The sequence below is a fragment of the Meles meles genome, chromosome 5, assembly GCF_922984935.1.
Source record: "Meles meles chromosome 5, mMelMel3.1 paternal haplotype, whole genome shotgun sequence".
NCBI classification, from domain to species: Eukaryota; Metazoa; Chordata; class Mammalia; order Carnivora; family Mustelidae; genus Meles; species Meles meles.
Window position 1 is genome coordinate 60,115,504 of NC_060070.1, and position 20,397 is coordinate 60,135,900.

At 39.8% G+C, this 20,397-nt stretch overlaps 1 protein-coding gene and 1 pseudogene across 9 annotated transcripts in view; both read left to right on the forward strand.

Annotated features, from left to right (window-relative positions):
• The window catches only part of PLAGL1 (PLAG1 like zinc finger 1), a 111,260-nt gene that overhangs the window by 38,546 nt on the left and 52,317 nt on the right, over positions 1-20,397 (forward strand). For 7 of the 9 annotated variants that reach the window (XM_046004371.1, XM_046004370.1, XM_046004373.1 and 4 more), the window contains exon 1: positions 2,326-2,615. The exons of the other annotated variants lie outside the window; for them this stretch is intronic. The gene's annotated coding sequence lies outside the window, so the exon portion shown is untranslated. Of the gene's footprint in view, positions 1-2,325; positions 2,616-20,397 lie in introns of those variants that run through there. 9 annotated transcript variants of the gene reach the window in all.
• LOC123942146 lies at positions 13,012-13,874 on the forward strand (annotated as a pseudogene).

The window sequence follows — 20,397 nt, forward strand, 5'->3', positions numbered from 1 at the left end:
TCCTTGGCTGACTTGAAGAAGGGCTGCTGAGGATTTAAAGGAAATTCAGAAGTGACAGCTGACTTCCCCCAGCAAGCTCTACACTCTGTTTCAGGCTGAGCTCCACAATCCCCATCACCCCTCCCTTCATTCTAAAACCCTCAGGTCACAGAAAAAGTAGATAGCAACAGCACTCATACCTGAAACTGAAGCTCAGGATAGGGAAGACGGACACATCTCAGGTGAAGAGCAACGTGTACCAGGAATTCACTAGCCGCATATGAGTGCAAATATAAGGTCTGGCATTAACTTCTAAGGATAAACAAGATAAAAGATATGACATAGCTGTTATGCAAACATGCTATATAACATGGGAGTGGGAAACAAGGAAAACGGCATAGAAGACAGACAAAAAAACCAAGGTTGGAAGTAAACAACTGGCGAACAGAAATTTGTATTCCTTGTATGTGTTTCATGCTACAGGAAAAAAAAAAATACGGATTACTCAAAACAGCTCAAGGACAGTATAAGACGAGAATGTGATGAAAAAGGAAATTGCATAGCTAAGAAAATTGAGGTTCAAAACAACATGATTTTAAAATCAAGTAAACTAGAAAAATGAATGGAATATTTTGAGAGAATCCGAGTGAGTACAAGATCTCAAGAAGATGGATATGGAAGGACAGAAATCAAGTATAAGGAATCTGGTGACTCTGAAGTAAAAACCCAATCGACAAAAGATAAACTTACTCAGATGTATACTATGAATGGGATTCTACACTAAGAAGGAGAATGGAATCCGTAAACTGAAAGATCGTACTATATACAGGGGGGAAAACTGACATCGAATAATTGACAGAGACATAGCCCAGATAAGGCTCTAAAGAGTTTCAATGATAAAAAAATTCTTCAGGCATCCAAGTAGAAAAGTCAAATCCCCTCGCAGGGAAAAATCACACAGGATTCAGATTTCTCCACAAAATCTGATGTCAAAAATCAATGAAAGCGGGGCGCCTGGGTGGCTCAGTGGATTAAGCCGCTGCCTTCGGCTCAGGTCATGATCTCAGGGTCCTGGGATCGAGCCCCGCATCGGGCTCTCTGCTCCACAGGGAGCCTGCTTCTCCCTCTCTCTCTGCCTGCCTCTCTGCCTACTTGTGATCTCTCTCTGTCAGGTGAATAAATAAAATCTTTAAAAAAAAAAAAAAAATCAATGAAAGCGATTGCCTTTTTTGTTCTGTTGGGTTTTGAAGAAAGGCATGAATCCAAACTGTTTACCCTGTTCAGTGTTTATTTATGTGTGGAACTAAAAAGTAGATAAAACATTAAGGTGCTCACTGAACCCTCCTTAGGAAAACTACTTGAAAAAGAGAACAGGCCATTAAATAAAAATAAAGAATTTAGGAATGAATAAGTTATGATGAATACTGAATTGATTTAAATACAGAATTAAGACTGAACATCTGGGAGAATAAGGTGGGAGAGCACTTGTAAATGTTCTAAGTGCTAGTAAGCCAAAAGTAATATAAGCAGCAGAAATTGGAAGATTGCGATGAAGGTGGGTGGAATTGTGAGATGCTATTAACCTCGTATTTCGGAGCTATGAGACTCCGAAATGTGTAGTGAATTCTCCATGCCTTTCATTTTACTTAACGTTTATAGGCCTCTTTTAGGAACGTATATCTTGTAGGGGAAAAGCAACCCCTGGAGACCCGCTTCAGTTTCTTTTTCTTAAATTCAAACAGCTTTGAAAATTTTGAAATGACTTAGAGGATCCAGAGCATGATTCCTTAACTATAAAATTATTTCCGTCTCATCTTTCTGTGCCTTAGTATCTTCATCTGAAAGACGAGAGGTAGGGTTTCTCCCAGGGTTGTCTCGAGGACCACATTCATTTCCCCGTGAAGTGCTTAGAACAGTGCCCGGCTCACAATTAGTGGCCACCGTCAGGCTGCCATTATTTCCACGCTGCACGCCTAGGAGGTAAGCGAATTTGGCTTATTGCAGTGTTCTCCTAGCATCTGTCGTGTTTCTCGTTTACGGTTTGGCTCGGGGCGGTTCATCCTGGTGGTGACTTCAGTGAACAGTCCTCGATACCGCACGGGGCTTCGGGCTGGTTCGGGTCTACCTGCGCCCGCTCTGCACCTGGGCGACCTTGGCTTAGCCCACGCGGATGACTCAATCGGCCAGGCGTCTGGGCGCCTGTCCTCTTCCTCCGCCCAGGCCGCCGACCCCCTGGCTCCCCAGCGGGGCCTCCTCCTGCCACGTGACGCCCCCGCCAGGGGCCCCAGCGCCCTCCTCGCGGACGCGCCGTTCCGGCTCCCGGGCTCCGCCTGTGCGCGGCCTCCTCGGCGCAGCCATCCTCGCGGCTGCCGAGGGCGGCAAAGCCCACGGCATCTGCCATTTGTCATTCAGCCCGTCGGTACCGCCCCGAGCCTTGATTTAGACGCGTCTGGGGCGTATTCTGGCCTCACTCTCCTGGCGCACGGACGGACGGACGGACGGGGCGGCTCTCCTCCCAGCCCGGCGGACCGCGGGCCTTGGCGCGCGGGGTGCTTCCCCGGGTCGCCGTCATGGCCGCGCAGGCGGCGCGCCCGAGCTGCCTCGCCTGAGTTCCGGGGGGCTCTCGACCCCGCAGGGTAGGTGGTTGGGTGCTCGCGGCCGGGCTCGGTGGCGGTGGGGCCCGCGGCGGGCCTGGGGGCGGCGGGGCGGCGGCATTGCCGCGGCGCGAGGACCGTCCTGGGCTCCGTGCCGCGCTGGGGAGGGTGTGCCGGTGCCGACGCGCCGCGTACGTGACGGGGTCCGGGGCTCCGCGGGACCAAGTGTGAAACTCCGACAAATTGTCACCGGCCAAGCCAGGCTGACTTGAACAAAACCTTCTTTCAACGGGTCGTTTCTAGTGCCACTTTTTGAAGCATTTGTGTATATTTGGTTTGCAGTAAATAGACTCGGGTTTTGAAAACTGGCTCTCTAACCTTGCCAAAAGGCCAAAAAAAAAGTCTCTTAAAAGTAATAATGTGACTAAACATGAAATGTTTGCATTTACATTCATGATGGAAAATATGATTCGTTTTATGCTTTAATATGATGGACTCGGTCAGATGTATCCTTAAAACTATTTAAAAATGTGGGCTCCTAAAAATTTCCTAGATTAGAATAACTGATAATGCAACTTTGGTTGTTTAGTCTTAGCATCAAACTTTAAGGACGGTGGTGGGGATTTTTTTACTTCTTAATAAATGTGCCGCTGTAATTTTGACTTTTTTCCCCCCCAACAAATGTGTTACTTTTATGTTTTAGGAAACCAATAAAATTAAAAATAGAAGCACTCAGCTTAGGTCCTCCTTCTTCCAGGAATCCTTCCCTAACCCCTCCCTCCCCAAGCAGGATCGGAGGCCCCTCCTGTGAGCTTTCTGGGGCCTCACTGAGGTCCGGGTCCCTTATGTCCTCCCCACCCCCCCCACCCCCCCGTGTATTAACCCATCAGTCTCGCTCGGAGTCCACTGGATACATAGCACATGGTAAGTGATTAGTACTGTTTTATGACCGAAGGAAAAGATAAAACGATCTGATGTTTCACAGTTTTAGGTCTAAAATTATAGAGTGGTAAATTTATATGCACTCAGATAAGAACATTTACTTAAAAGTTAAGGATCTAGAAGAGCTGACTGCGTCCGATGTCCATGTTCCACGTCCTGGCAGTTCTACCCCTAGGTATTTATCCTCTAGAGTAATGTTTTTCAAAGTTTGAAGCCCATTTTAGTGAGTCGTGAAATCAGCTAAGTGGATAATGATCAGAATTTGTAAAACACGAATTAGCAGAGAACAGAAAATAACAGAATATGTCTCAGGTCATCGGGTACTTGCTTCATGAAACTTTTTTTTTTTTTCCTCTCGGTTTTTACACACACAGATGTGTGTCATGATGTAAAACGTCATTCCTTAGTATGAGTCATGGTCAAAAAAGTTTGAAAGCCACTGCCCTAGATAAATTTTTCATACATATACACAAGCAGACGTGTGCAAGAAGGTTTACTGCAGTGTTATTTGTAATACCCCCAAACTGGAAGCAACCTTCACGTCTATCTGAAGGGGAGAGGTAAATTATATTCTTAAAATGGAAACTACCCAGACCAGTGGTGTTTTGTGTTTCAACATAAATGTGTCTCAATAATGTTGAGCCAAAAAAACAAACAAAAAAAAAAACAAAACCAAACCCCCCAAAAAAAACAAACAAAAAAACCCAAGTTGTTGAAGACGAGATCATTCATTATTCTATGAGAAATTCAGAACCTGGTGAAATAAAGCTATTTAGAGGTGCATATTTAGGCATTAAAAGTGGTAAAGAGAAATTGTGAATAAATTGATACCCTTAAAGTTAAGCTGGTGATCTTCTCCTAGGGGGTGAGGGGGGCAGTTGCAATTGGGAAGAGACATACTGAGGACTTTTGGGACGCTGGACATGCTTTATCTCCTGACCTGGGCAATGGTTACATGAATATTTGCTCTATAACTCTTTGTTAAATGATACATGTAATGCCTGTATATTAAGTTTCCCCCCAAACCTATTAAAATATGGTTGTTGTGAAATGAAGAAGCCTGAAGCCAGGACTCTACTCTCTTATTCATATTTGCCAGCTTTTCTTTAAAAAGAGAAAAAAAGTGGTCAGGAAAGGTACCTAGGGAATTTACACAATATCCGTAATGTTTTATTTCATAAATTCTGGGGTGGATACATCTGGTTCATTAAATCCTTTATTTGTTTTTATGTCTTAGTTTTTTAAAATAGAAAAATAAAATGATTCACAGATAATATTGTGGACATTTGGTACGTTTGCTTTCTGAAAAGCGACTGTTAATGCATTTTTTACAAAATTGAAATTATATTCTCTATAGTAATACAAGCTAGAATAAAGTGCTTTTATGAAAAATTTAAATACTAAAAAATGTATAAAAACATAACGGATCTCCATGGACCTTCACGAAGGATTTTTAAATGTTAACATGCTGTCTTATTTACTTCAACAGTTTCAATTCCTTGGTCACTTTGGGCCACATTCCAAGTGCTCAATAGCCACATATGACTAGTGGCTATTATATTATACTATATTATTTTATATTATACTGTGCTATATAACAACACACTTCATCACTGCAGCGATTTCTATTGGAAAACATTGTTCAAGGTATAAATCCTTTGTTGGTTATGTAAACTGCAGACAATCTTTTCTTTGTGTTTTCGTATCTCAAGAGATTCTTTACTATGAGGCGAATATGTTTTGAAATATTTTCTAAGTTTCAAAGTTTCCATTTTTTATACATGTAGTTCTTTCATTTGCTTGACTTCTGTATGTATAGATAGCTATTTTTTAATTTACGTTGGGAGATCAAGAAGACCTCGTTTTCTTTTTCCCATGTGGAGTGGCAGTTAGCCCCGTCCCAGAGATTTGCAGCGCCACTTCTGTCCTGTACATATTCCCAGATATGCTGGGGCTCATTTCTGGGCTCTTTACTCTGGTCATAGATTTGTCTCCACAAATCCTACAGATTTTTATTTAGTGTTACTTTCTATGTAATATATTTTTTCAGTTCTAAGAATTAAAATTTTTTTCATTATGATTTTTTTTTCTTTCCCCATGAGATTTTTAGAAGTATTTTCTAGTTTCAAATGTGGAAAGTTTTGTGAGTTATCCTTTTGTTATTGATTTCTAACTCGCACTGTAGTCAGCAAGTGAGGGCTCTATGCTACCGATTCTTTGAAATTTGAGAGTTGCTTTGTGGCCTCATGGTTAGTTTTTCAACTGCGCCTTGAATGATTGAGAAGAATATGTACTCTCAGACTTTTGGGGCAAGGTAGGTATAAAAACAACTACACAGACACACACACACGTATGCGTACACATGTCTTAGGTTAAGCACATGAATTGTGGTTTTAAAATCTTTTTAACCTTACTAATATTTTATTTGAGCTATTAATTACTGAAAGGTGTAACAAAAGGATCACAATAAAATAATGAATTTTCTCATCTCTTTTTGTCATTTTGTCACTTTGCTTTATAAAAGTTGAAAGTTCGGTATATACAAGTGTGGAATTGCTCTATTTTCCCTGTAAATTGAATTTTTTGTCATTCTACAGTGATGTTCTACAGCTCCTCACCCAAATGCCTAGTACCTTAAAATCAATTTTGTTTTAGAATATTCTAGTCACACCTTTTAGCATTTGTTTAGAATATCCCTTTCACATAGATGAAGCCTGATTGTTTTTTCCTGTTCTACTCTGACAATCTTTGTCTTTTAATGGAGCTCTCAGTCCAATTAGATAAAATATAATAATATATTTAAGATTAAAGTTAACATTCTGTTTTATGGTTGTTTTTATTCTGGTGTGTGTATTTGTGTGTGTGTGTGTGTGTGTGTGTGTGTTTTCTCTTTGCCAGCTTTGGGATTTTTTCTGATTCCATTTTCTTTCCTCTTAACTAGTATGAAAATTGTTTTATTCCTTTTAGTAGTTTTCTTTAAAATTTTAATGTACAACTTACTCTAAAGTTTATTAATTCTTCTTGCAAATAATTCAAGAAACCTAGGTTGCTTTGATACCAGTTAATTACATGTTTTTGTCATCTAGAGTTTTAATTACACCTTGGGTTTTTTTTCCTCCTATAAATTCAACATCATTTTTTCCTTTTTATGGATCCTTTTTTTGTCATTTCTTCTTGCACCTCCGATCTTTTTTCCTTTGTCAAGTATATTTTAGAAGCTTGTTTATTAAAGGAATGTTGATGGCAAACTTCATCTGAAAATGTCTTTATTTTACTCATTTGTATGAGGTTTTGTTTGGCATACAGTTCCAGCCTGGCAATTTCTTTCTCAGTCCTTTGGAGGTTTCATTTCATTGACTTCTGCTTCTCATGTTACAGTTAGTTCAAATAACTATCATTTGTTGTTAATCTGTCTTTTTTTTTGGTGGGGGGGTCTGCTTATAAGATTTTTTTCTCTCATGTTCTACAGTTTGATGATAGTGTATCAAGGTGTGGACATTTCATTTATCCTGGATTGTTGGTGTTTCACCACTTCTCAGGTTTCATCTTTTTTCTTTCTGTGTAGCTTTCCCTCCATTTTTCTTTCTATTCTTTCCTTCAGAACTCTGATTAGACTTCTCTTAGACTTGCTCAGTCTACCCATTTCTCTTAATCTAGCTTTTGTATATGTTTGTTTATACTGAATTCTAGAAAATTTCTTCAAATCTGTATTCTGGTTTTTGTCCAATTTTATTTTCTCCAAAATGAGCTATAGTTTTATACAACAAAAGCACAAAATAAAGTATACGGCTTAATAAAATTTACACAGGTGTATGTCTGTGTGATCACCACCCAGATAAAAGAATACATTTTTATCCCTCCAAAAATTCCCTCCTGAGTCTTCTATTCAGTGGAGCCACTCCTCTCCTCCAGTCAACTACTGTCCTGACTTATCTCACTATGAATTATTTTCAGATGTTCTTGAACTTCATATAAATGAAATCCTATAGTGCGTGTGCATGCACGCATATTGGTTTCCTTTTGTATATGGGATATTTTTGAGATTCATCCAGGTGGTAAGTAGTTTTTTGTTGTTTTCTTTATAGCAAGAAGTGGCAAAATATGAGCTGTGGGCCAGTGTTAGCCCACAACATATTTTAGTATATAAAATTTATTGGACATAAACATGTCCATTCAACAGGGTTGAGTAGTTAAAACAGACTGTGTAACCTACAAAGCCTAAACTGTTTACTATTTGGCGCTTAATAGGGCCAAAGAAAAAGTTCAGTGACCCTCTTCTATACTATTGCAGTATGTGGGTGGACCACAGTTCATTTGTCCATCCTCTTGTTGATGAACATTTGAGTTGTTTTCTGGATTTGATCATTACTTTTTTTAAAAGATTTTATTTGACAGACAGAGATCACAAGTAGGCAGAGAGGCAGAGAGAGGAAGGGAAACAGGCTCCCCGCCGAGCAGAGAGCTAGATGTGGGGCCTGATCCCAGGACCCTGGGATCATGACCCGTGCCGAAAGCAGAGGCTTTAACCCACTGAGCCACCCAGGCACCCCTGGATTTGATCATTATTAATACAGTTTCTGCAAATGCTCTTGAAATTGCCATTGGCAAACATATACTCCTGTTTTACAGATATATACCAAGGAGCTAAATTGATGGTCTTAGAGTAAGTTGATTGCATTCCTAAGAAGATTAATAATGTTGAACATCGGGGCGCCTGGGTAGCTCAGAGGGTTAAAGCCTCTGCCTTGGGCTCAGGTCATGATCTCAGGATCGTGGGCTGGAGCCCACTCCCTACTCAGCAGGGAGCCTGCTTCGCTTCCTCTCTCTCTGCCTGCCTCTCTGCCTACTTGTGATCTCTATCTGTCAAATAAATAAATAAAATCTTTAAAAAAATAATAATGTTGAACATCTTTTTGTATCTATTGGCCATTCAGATTTTTTTTTTTTGTGAAGTGCTGTTCAAATCTTTTGCCTACTTTTTTAGTAGGTTATCTTCTATTAATGATTTTAGTTCCTTATATATTCTGGGTAGGGAATCTTTATCATGTACATGTTTGCAGATATTTTCTACCTGTCTAAAGTTTGCATATTTATTCTCCTAATGTTGCCTTTGGATGAGCAGACGTATGAAGTTTAATTTATCAGTGTTATGGGTGGGAGTGGAAAGTACTTTTTGCACTCTGCCCACAGATTTTCTTCCCGCCCTCATTTTTGCCTCCCCTTAGGGTCGTAAATACATTTGCCTATGATTTCCTCCAGAAACTACAGTTCAGTCTTCACAGCTGGGTCTTCTATTTATCTCTAATTGATTTTTGTGTGTAATATGAGATGGGGGGATGTCAAGATTTTTCATATGGACATTCCACTGTTCCACACATTTATGGAAAAGTCCTTTTTCCACTGAATTGCAGTGGTCCCTTTGTTGAAAATGAATGACTATACATTTGGGTCTGTTTCTGGACTCCATTCTGTTCTACCTGGACTGTTTATCAATCTTTCTATCAATATCATACTTTCTTTTTTGTAGTTTATAATACATTTTGACATATGGTAGTGTAAACACTTCAATTTTTTTCTTTTTAAGGATTGTTTTGGCTATTTAAGTGCGATTCATTTCCATATAAGTTTTGGAATCAGCTTGTAAGCTTCTATTAAAAAAAAAAATCCTACCAAACTTTTGACTGGTATTGCATTGCCTTTACAGAACAGTTTTAGGAGAATGGAGATCTTAAGAGAATCTTCCAATTTATGAATATGGTATATCTCTTCATCTAATAAGTTTTTCAATTATTCCCACCATTGTTTTGTTTTTTAGTATAGAGGATTTCTGCATTATTCAACTTATTTCTGGGCATTTGAGTTTTTTTTGATGCTGTTGTAAATGTATCTTTTTTCAATTTTGTTTCTAACCATCTTGCTAGGATATAGATGTACAGTTGACTTTATATATTGAGCCTGTATTCTGTGATTTCACAATATCATCTGGAAAAAAAAAAGTTTAACTTAGCCTTTCTAATCTCTATTCCTTTTTTCTTTTTCCTGCCTTATTGCACTGGCTGGGAACACCAGAACAGTATTTAACAGAAACATTAAAATAGATATCTTTGCTTTCTCGTGATATTAAAGGAGGATACCTCAATATTTCACTATTAAGAATGCTGTTTATTGTATTTTATTTTAGAGATGCCTTTTACCAGAGGAGATTTTCTTCTATTCCTGGCTTATTGACATTTGTTTTCACAAATGGATATTGAATTTTTAAAAACTTTTAATTACAAAATGATTTTAGATTTACAAAAGATCTGTAAAGATAGTATATAGTGTTGTTATATACCCTTCACGCAACTTCCTCTAATGTTAACATCATACATAACCATGATATTAATTACGTTAAGAAACCTTGGCACAATACTGTTAACTAAATGACAAACTTCATTCAGATTTCCCAGTTTTTCCACTAGTGTCCTCTTTCTATTCTATAATCTAATCCACATTCCATATTGCACTTAGTTGTCATGTCTTTCTAGTGTACTCCAATCTGTGAAAATATTTGTTTTTTAGACATCGCCACTTTTTTGGTACACTATCCCTCATTTTGGGTTTGTCCAATGTATTCTCACAATTGGACTGAGGCTATGGGCTTTAGGGGAAGAATACCACAGAAATGTTGTGCTCTTTTCATTGCATTGTATCTGGGGGCACAGGATGTGCACATCAACATGTTAACCTTAATCACGTATTTCAGACAGTGCCTGCCCAGTTTCTCCATTGTAACACATTACTGCTTTTCCCTTGTGCTCTGTTTTGTTAGGAGAAGTCCACACTCAAAGGGAGGAGAGGGAAAGTATCAAATTATTTGTGTATATATTACCATGGGTAATCAACATATTCTGAGGGAGATGTTTTGAGTTGTACAAATGTCCTCTTTCTCAAAGTTTAGCCCATTAATTTTAGCATTCAACTGGTCTTGCCTGTAACAATTATTATTGTGGTATTCTAAGGGTGATTTTCCATTTCCTTCATTCATTCTACTTCATTAACTGGAATCTGACACTGGAACTAGACTGCATGGGTTCAATTCCTAGTTCTGCCTCTTCATTGCCATACAGTGTAATCTTGGAGAATTCTCCATATTTGTGTTTTCTCATCTGTAAAACATAGATAACAAGTGTCTACCATGGAAGGTTATCGAGAGGATTAAATGAGTTAATACATAGAAAGGGCTAAGCATTGTGCTTCGCCTCTAGGAAGCACTCATTTTTTTCTTAATGTAGTAGCTTATTCTCATTTTAATTATTTTAATAGTTACATAAATTATTATGTACTCTTGAGTGAACCTTACATATATTCATATGATGCGGATTTAACTTTTTAATTTTTTCATGTAATATTCATGTGTCATACAATGGTTGTTTTTTAGTTTGTTTTGTTTTGTTATTGCAAAAGACATACTGATAAATTCCTTTAAAAAAATTACACAGAGCTTAGCAACTTGAAGTGGCAATATTCCCAACTTTCTAGAACGATTTGTATCTGAGTCTTTTGGTAGAGATAGCTCTTGTAAATGAGTCTTTTAAAATATTGAATTTGAGTAAATCCAAAACTTGGCATGTATTGTTTAAAAAAAAAAAAAGTCTGTCAATAGGAAGGAAAAAATGAATTTAGCTTTTCTTCATGTTTATCATGAACATTGTATTGTAAATGTTTCAGTATTTGGAATATTTAAAAGGATTCATTTGCCAGCAGTATATATCAAGTGCTTTCAATGTGCCTAGCAACATTTTGCTGTTTTTGGATACTACTTTGCTCTTAAGGAGCTTATGAGCAGTCAGTCATTTTAAAAGTTGAAGGCAGGCCCACATGTTTGTTCATTATTTTAAAGTTGATAAAATTCTAATATTTTTCCTGGTTTTTTTTTTTTATTCTCTCAACATATTGGGTTAGGCCCTTATTATCCTATTTCCCTGTATTGAGATCTTCCTTCCCTACATTTGTGTACAGTGATCATTGGAGTCAGTTCCTGAAAAGAACCCCTCAGGGACATCCCAGGACTTGAGAAAAGAGGTCCTTGACTTCTTAGTCCTGACTGGTCCTTTCCTATGTAGTCCCAGCTTGCTCTACTAGCCTTGTAGTCTTACTTCTTAGAAGTAGTCCAGTGGCACAGTTAGTCTTAACTGATCAGAACCTGAAGTCACTGCACTGTTTTTTGAGGCTATACTTTAATTCACGCTGTTTTCTTTGCCTTAAGTGGATTTTCCAGAACTTTTCTAGGCTCTGTTCAGAGAATACTCACTCCACAATCCTCCAAGCTGGATAGGAACCCTATAATTTGTAATCTATAGCCCTTGTTAAATTCTTACCTTTCATCACCAATCTTTATATCTAAACGTCATTTCCAGTTGGTCAGGTTTTTAGAGATAGGATTCCAGTACCTATCATAATACTTTACATACAAAGAGCTATTGCTAAATAGTTACTACTCTTAAATACCTACTATAATTGTGCTACAATTTTGCAAAGTAAGTATTATTGTCTCTGTTTTAAATTGTGAAGAAACTCAGTATCAAGGAGATTAAGAAACTTGCCCAACACTGTATAGTTAGTAAGTGGCAAAACTGGTTTGTCTGATTCAAAAGCTCTTGCTATTTCTTTTATGCTATACTGCCCTGGTACTAAAAATAAATAGTTAAAATTATTAAATAGGTTTATTTATGGTAAAAGACACTACTAGAATTGCTTCACATACATTGCCAGTATGTTACGTGGAGTCTTAGCTTGAGTAACAAGCTTAACTGCTGTGGACTAACTGATGTACTCCTACTTTCTTCAAATTTTCCTTCTAAGTTTTTATTGATACTAACGGATAAGATTTGAATAGTCTAATTTTGACTGATCTTGGGGTCAGTGAAACAGATATAAGCACAATTTGCTTGGTCTTTGTTTTCAAGTGATAATTTTGCTTTAACTATTAACCTTTACTAAGCAACTGATAAGGTAAAAATAGTCTGCTTATCTTTTATGAAGTACTTTTTCTACCAAGGTATAAAATACATGGGGGAAAAACATATAAAATGTGCCAATATTAAATCTATAGCTTGATGAATTTTTATATATGTACACCTATCTAGTACACTAGATCAAGACCATATTCCATCCAGAAAGAGAAAATTTTCATGCACCTCCCAGCTAGTACATCCGCTAGAGGTACTGATTTCCATCCCTACAGATAAGTTTTGTCTATTGTTGGACTATAAGAGTAGCCAAATAATATGTATTCCTTTGACTTCATAGTTTTTTGAAACTCATCCATATTAAGGCATGTGTATATATGTTTTCTCATATTCTTATTTCTGTAGTATTCCATTGTGTCAACATACCACAGTTTATCCACTCTGTTAACAGATGTTTGGGTTCTTTCTAATTTTGGCTATTACAAATAAAGCTGCTGTGGGCAAGGGGCTGGCACAGGTCAGGTGGGCATGACATTCCGACCATCATGGCATTCCAACAGGCGTGGCAGCTGGTGGCCTGTGCCCTGGCAGAGGGCTTGACTGCCGTGCTCTTCTCGGCAGTGGTATTGGGGAAGCCCTGCAAGGGTGGGGACACAGAGCTGCTCACATGTAAGGCAGCAGCATGGATGGGGGCCATGTGCCACGCTGAGCTTCTCTTACCCCAGCTGTCACAGGCAAGAACCACGGTCCCTGCTCAACCTACAGAAGAGCTACATGGACTCTGGAGAAGAGGAATTGGCCTGCAGGCTGGACCACTACGAAGCCAAGGCCAGGCCACACATCTTTCTCATCTGGCGCTCCTGGAACCACGTGGATTCCTCCATGGAGTACGATCATACTCTGAAGCTCTTGGGTCATGAACAGACTGAACTAACTGGGCTCTGACTCACAAGCTTGGGGTTGAAGTTTAATAAAATTGTCCATTCTGCTGTGAGCCCTGCAATAGAAACCACTGATATCAGCAGCAAACACCTGCCCGGCATCTGCAAGGTCAGCACAGACCTGCTGAGGGAAGGCACCGTCATTGAGACCAACCCACCCATGCCCCACTGGAAGCTTGAGGCTGTGTTTATGAAGATGAAGCCTGGATCGAGGCTGCCGTCTGGAACTGCATCCACTGGGCAGACGCCCAGCATTAGGAAGGCAGTTAGGAGATCTTCGCCTGCCATGCCAGCATCATCTGCTGATGGTATGCAGGGCGCTGCAGTTCTGCCCTGAAGGCTGGCTCCGCCTCTCTCCCAACAATGGCCCCATCACCCCGCTAGTGGTCTGGCCTGGTGGCTGAGTGCTGCTAAGGACCCTTGGGAACATGGGGTTCATGTCTCTAGACAAGATCTCCCAGCCCTGAAGGTTGCCTGAAGACCCACTCTTCTCAGCCCCAGCCCTGCTCCTGTGGGTGTTGCCAAGGACACAGCCTCTTCCCTATCTTCTGTCCATGGGCTGCACTGTGGTTACATTGCATTTCTCCAGGAGGAGAGTAAAAAAGTGCGAGTACCCAAGTATCTAAAACGTGGCCTTTCAGTCTATACTTCTTGCCCTGAATGGAAAGGGGAATTGTTCTGAGCAGGTCAGCCGGAATTCTCTTTTGTGGTTTTCTGCCTTATACATAGGGAGGAGGCCTCACTGATGTCATCTGCAGAGACCACGGCCAGTCCACAGGAGGGTCTTTGGTTGTGATCACAGTTGGCCACGAGAGCCCCTCAAGACTGGTCAGCCAAGCCCATCAGTCGGGAGGGGCCCAGAGGAGCAGGGGCCACCAGCACTTCTATTCAGTACTTCTTCTTCTACATACTGCTCATTTCTTAAAACCCCCTTTAGTCACTTAGATATTTAAGATTCTCCTCGACTGGGTTCTTGCTTTGATAACTGGTGTCTCAGTCCAGAGCCCTGTATCTCTGATGCTGTTGGATCTGAACTCACCCACATCTCTGGGCCTTTCCTGGCACCCAGCAGCACCTTGGCAAGTGAGGGAGGTGACTGGGCCGTGATGGTGTCACGGGCATCCTCTTTCAATAAAACACTCCCCAGCTCAGTCTTTGTCTCTGTGTTAATCGTCTGTGCTTACAGGTTGAACTATTTAGAAGTGATACGGCCATCCTAAATATTCTGTTAAGAGAAACTATAATTTCTATAAAGTCGTGATGAACATTTTCAGCACTCAGTGCAACTAACTGGGATATTTGATCCATTTCTCTTGGAAATAACTTTTTCCAAAATAAAATTTTACTGGGGGAAAAAAACAACCAACCAACAACAAAAAACCAAAGCTGCTGTGAATAGTCATACACGGATCTTTTAGTGAGTTTTGTAGTATTTTACTTGTATATGTCAGAGTAGAATTTTAAAGTCTTGCGGTAGACAGGAATTTGCTTTAGTAAATTCTGCCAGGTAACCACCAGTGAATGAGTAAGGGTACTCTCCCACCAGCAGTGGGAGTTGTAATTCCACATCTTCACCAGCACTTGATATTATTATTAGTTTTCATTTTAAGCCCTCTGGTGGATGTGTGCTGGTAGCTCATGGTTTTCTTTTCTATTCCTTCATTATTAATGTTGAGCACCCTTTCATATGTTTTATGCAGTACTTATTCAAGTCTTTTGCATATTTTTTTGCATTGTCATCATATTGATTTGTGGGAATTCTTTATATTTTAAATTAGAGTCCTTTGTTGAATTTGTGTATTGCAAATAGCTTCTCAGTCTATGACTTTTCTGTTTTCACTTTTAAAAATAATGTCTTTTGATAAATACAATTTCCTAAATCCAGTTTATCAATTTTTGAATACCATGTTTTGTGTCCTATTTAAAAAATCTTTGCCCATCCCACAGTTGTGAAGAGCTTCATTTTCTTTTCACAGTTCTGTGTTCCATTCTATGATTTATTGCAATACTTTTTAGTATGACGTGAAATAAGAATCTAGATTACCTTTTTTTTTCTCTGCTGTAGAAATCCAGTTGCTCTAGAATCATTTTTTGAAAAGAATTTCCTTTGCATCTTTGAGTTGTAGTGATGGTTTCCATCCATCTATGCAGGTCTGTTTCTAAACTTCTTTTCCTGCCTTATAGATAGCCACCTTCTTGCTGTGTCTTCACATGTCCTCTCCTCTTTGCATGTGTGGAGAGAGAATAGTCTCTGATGTCTCTTCCTCCTCTTGTAAGAACACAAGTCCCACCCTTCTCTCATTTAGTCTTAGTTACCTCTTCTTTAAAGGCCCTGTCATCAAATATAATCATGACGGAGGTTAGGGCTTCAACATAAGAATTTTGGAGGGATATCATTCGATCTATGATATTTGGTTCTCTCACCCTTAAATTCATGTCCTTCTTGCATGCGAAATGCATTCATTCCATCCCTACAGCTCCAAGAGCCTTAACCCTTTCCAGCATCAGCTCATAAGTCTACAGTCCAAAGCTTATCTAAATATCATCTGGGGTGCCTGGCCAGTTGGTAGAGCATGTGACTCATGATTTCAGGGTCATGAGTTTGAGCCCCACATTGGGTGTGGAGCCTATTTTTTAAAAAATTAAATCAAATATCATATGAATCAGGTATGGTTGGGACTCAAAGTAAGATCCATCTTGAAGCAAAATTCCTCTGCTACAGTGAACCTATGAAACCAAACAGATTAGGGGGTTCCAAAATACAGTGGTGGGACAGAGTAGGATAGAATGGGATTGTTAGGTCCCAAACAAGGCCAACATCTAGTAAGGCAAACTCCATTTGATTTTAAATCTCAAGAATAATCCTCTTTGGCTTCACAATCTGCCTTCTGGTCCCATAGCCCTAGGCAGTGGCCCCACCCCTGAGGCACTCAGTGGGGGTAACCTGGCCCACTGAAGCCAAGGATGGAGCCCCACCCTCTTCTTAAAACAAAGGAGGAAACAGCCCTGCCTTTTGGGAAGCTGTAGTGGGAGTAGAAGTGAGGATGTCTGGCTTGCCCTGGGGTCATTCTTTTCTTTTCATGAGGAATAAAGCATCTTTGCAGCCAAAATAGTTCTATGTCTAGACCTGCTCAATCTCAGAAGTCCAAAATCCATCCTTTATTTCATCCTGACTCTGTTCTGTTTGGTCCAAACGGTCAGAGTCTTTGTGGTATAATCCCATCTCTGTTCCTGGCTTCTGCTGATTTGGCTGAATAATAACTCTCTTAAGGGTTATCTCTTCATGGAGTCATTGTCCAGCCACATTCTTGGTGTTTTTCTCCAGGACATGTTCTCTCATTTTTTGCAATATGGATAGATTGAGAATTTTTCCAGTTCTTCAGGTTCTCTGTTTTTTTTTTCTAATGATTCTTTTCAGTTTATCTCTCTTCTCACATTCTATTCATTGAGAAGAAGGGCTTATGAGGAGAAGCCAAACTATCCCCTCAACACTTTGATTAGAAATCTCTTCAGCTAAACATCCGTCACTTGCAAGCTTAACATTTCATCATTTACAAGCTCTTCTACTAAAACAACACAATTCAGCCAAATTCTTTGCCACTTTATAGGAAGGATCGTCTTTCCTCTGTTTCTTTTTTTTCTTTTTTTTTTTTATTTCTTTGACAGAGAGAAATCACAACTAGGCAGAGAGGCAGGCAGAGAGAGAGGAGGAAGCAGGCTCCCTGCCAAGCAGAGATCCCGATGCGGGGCTCAATTCCAGGACCCTGGGACCATGACCTGAGCTGAAGGCAGAGGCTTTAACCCACTGAGCCACCCAGGCACCCCTTTCCTCTGTTTCTAAGCGCATGTTCTTCATTCACATCTGAGTTCTCACCACAATTTCCTTTAACTTTGTATTTCTTCAAGGCAGTCTTGGTTTTTTTCTATAATGCACCTCAAAACCCTTCCCAACTTCTACTCCATTCCAAAGCCACTTCCACATTGTTACTGCACCATTCTAGTTCACAGTGCAAATCTGGATTATTCTGTCTAGATTGCCATGACAGAATACCACAGATTGGGTAGCTTAAACAACAGAAATTTATCTTCTCACAATTCTGGAAACTAGAAGTTGAAGTGGAAGTGCCAGCAAATTCAGTTTCTGAGGAGACCTCTCTTCTTGGCTTGCTCATGGCTGCCTTCTTGCTGTGTCCTCACATGGTCTTCCCTCTGTGCATATGTGCACACACCTCCCTTATATACACCTCATATATAATGGTAAAATGAGGCAGTTAAATGTAGTAAAACTATCCCTTCCAGAAAAGGGGAACATAGGAGACACACTGGAGTCACTGGTCCATAGCAGTTCTGAAATCCCTCATGACAGGTATTGGGACACCTTGAGGGAACAAAATGCTTTTTGCCTGGGGCCTGATTCTACCTTCTTGTTCATTGTTTTCAGAGGCTCTGGTTCTTCCTTTTATCTTCCTTGGCTCCTTATGAAATAGAGAGTAGAGAATTTACTCTGCTTGGAACTGAGCAGCCCTTTCTTCCCAGTGCTTCCATATAGGAGGAGCCAAAGATCATTTTTAGATTTCACCTGATGGACTGGTTCTCTTTGGCAGCACAGTTCTCTCCAAAATCTGGAAGATTTAATTTCTGTTTAATTCTCTGTGCTGGTGAGCACAACCTGTTTTCATAAACCTAGGTCTGGGAAAGAGAGCTGCACAGCCCCTACTAGCGGGCTTGAAGTTCTTTGGACAAGGAACCCCTTGGTTCCAGGAACCTGCAGCATGATCTAGGAGGGGAGTCTGGGCCTGGGTGGGTAGTCCCCTTAAACACTTGACCTTCTTACTCTAGAGGGAAGGATTTGCTATGAACCCCTCATGTCCAGGCTTAAGAGCAATACTGAGCAAGTGTAATGTCTGTGTGCTTAAAAAAAGAATAGGATATGGGTGAGCACAAAATCTGCATCATCCCTCATGCTTAACTAATTTAGCTTCCTAGATAGTGCTGGAGAGGGAAAATGCTCTAGTCACCAAGTTGAGTGTCATATCTTAACAACTGTATTTCTCATTACAAAGTCCCATTATGATATATCAGTTTCTTACATGTTTGCTCATAATAGATTTGTATTTACCCTATGTTTTCTGATCTTATGGAAGTATTGGGATTGTGTCACATTTCTGAGTGATGCTCTTACCTTGTTACCATGTAAAAGGACAAACTGAGAAGCTGTGAGATTTAACCATCATGAAGACAGGCAGCCTGGGTTGTAGAATCCAGGTGATCAGGTCAAATTCTGACTCCGCTACTTCTCAAATGTCTGATACTGGGAAAATTTTCTGTTTCATAATTTTCTTATTTGTACAAAGGGAATAAAACCACCTATTTTTAGTTAAATAAAATAATGTACACTAAGTGATCTGCAGAAAATATTCATAGATCAAAACAAAATACTTTCTCTGTGAAAAATGATGAAAAACAATGAGATATTTTGGGGAGTAAGTCTGAGACTTAATGTACGGAAGATGACCTAAGGGAAGAAGGAGGTGGGGTCCCTGGAAGATAAAGTCCTTAATCTAATACCCTGAAAAGAGAACTTTGGGGCAGCCCTGGGCTCTTGCTTATCTCTAAGGGAAGGTATGTCTTTACTATCTCAACCTAGTAATCTCTCTTGAGCTTCAGTGCCCTGGCTCTTAAAATGAGGATAATAAGAATTGCTTTGATGACCTTGATAAGGATCTCTTGATAGAGTGGTAGAGATAAGAGCCAGGGAATGGGTTGGAAAGTGAATAGGTGAGGAAATGGGGATTATCTACATTTTCAGTCTTTTTCAGAAGTTTGAGAATGTAGTCTGGGAATATAGTAGAAGCTGGAGGGCAGTGCAGGGTTAATGAAGGTTTTGTCTGTTAAAGGTTGGGAAATAACAGATCACTGTACTATGTAGGGGAGAAGTATCTCTAGTAGCAAGGGAGAATGTGATAATGTAGAGGAGACTAAATGAAGAGGTGGAGTTGATTGGTGCTAGAAAAGGAATTTTGTAAGGTTAACACTGAAGAGATAAAATGTTGTATCCAGTAGCTTTCTAATTTTTTCCCCCTCAGTGGAGTATAATGTGCGGATGTTCACAGAGACATAGGTATTATGTACAAGTATTGGGAATGAGGACACCAACTGGAAGGGAGGAGAGAAAACAGGAAATAACAGGAGTGGGGAAGTGTTCCAGAGTTGTGGGCAGGCTTTAGAATTCAGCCGAGTTGGATTTGATAGAATTATAGTGAAGTCACTTTCCTTGGCTTTGAGACTCCCATCTCTGAACCCTCCATCTCCATTTCTACTGCAGTAACTTTTCCACTCTAGTGTTTTTGTGCATTCTAATATCCCCTGAGGCATTCTATAGTCACACAGATGCCTCCCTGGGCTGTCCAAATTATCTGCAAAATACCATTATTATTTGTCTAGCTCTCTGATTACAGAATCACGTAGGTTTTTAGTAGTCTGTCCATATTTTTTCCCTTACAAGTGAAATTTTGTAGAGAGGTTTTTCAAAGATGACTGTATTGTCTTCATCTCCATATAAGGTCATTGTAGTTGACTGAATATGTCTCCCTAAATATGTATGTTGAGATCTTAACCCCCAGTGTGATGATATTTGAAGTAGGGTTTTTGGGAGGTAAGTAGATCATAAGGGTGGAGACTTCATGAATGAAATCAGTGCCCTCGTAAGAAGAGAACAAAGAGCTAGCTAGCTCTCTTTCCACCATGTGAGGAGTTAGCTGTCTAAAACCCTGAGGAGAATTTCCCCAGAACCCATCCATGCTGGCACCAAGATCTTGGACTTCTAGCCTCTAGAACTGGGAGAAATAAATGTTTATTGTTTAAGCCATCAAATCTATGGTACTTCATTACATGAACTAAGAATGGCATGGTTTTTTACATCCTAGAATTTTAAAAGATTTAATGCAGGTTAATAAGTTATATAATCTTCCTGGCAGGTAAATGAAGTTT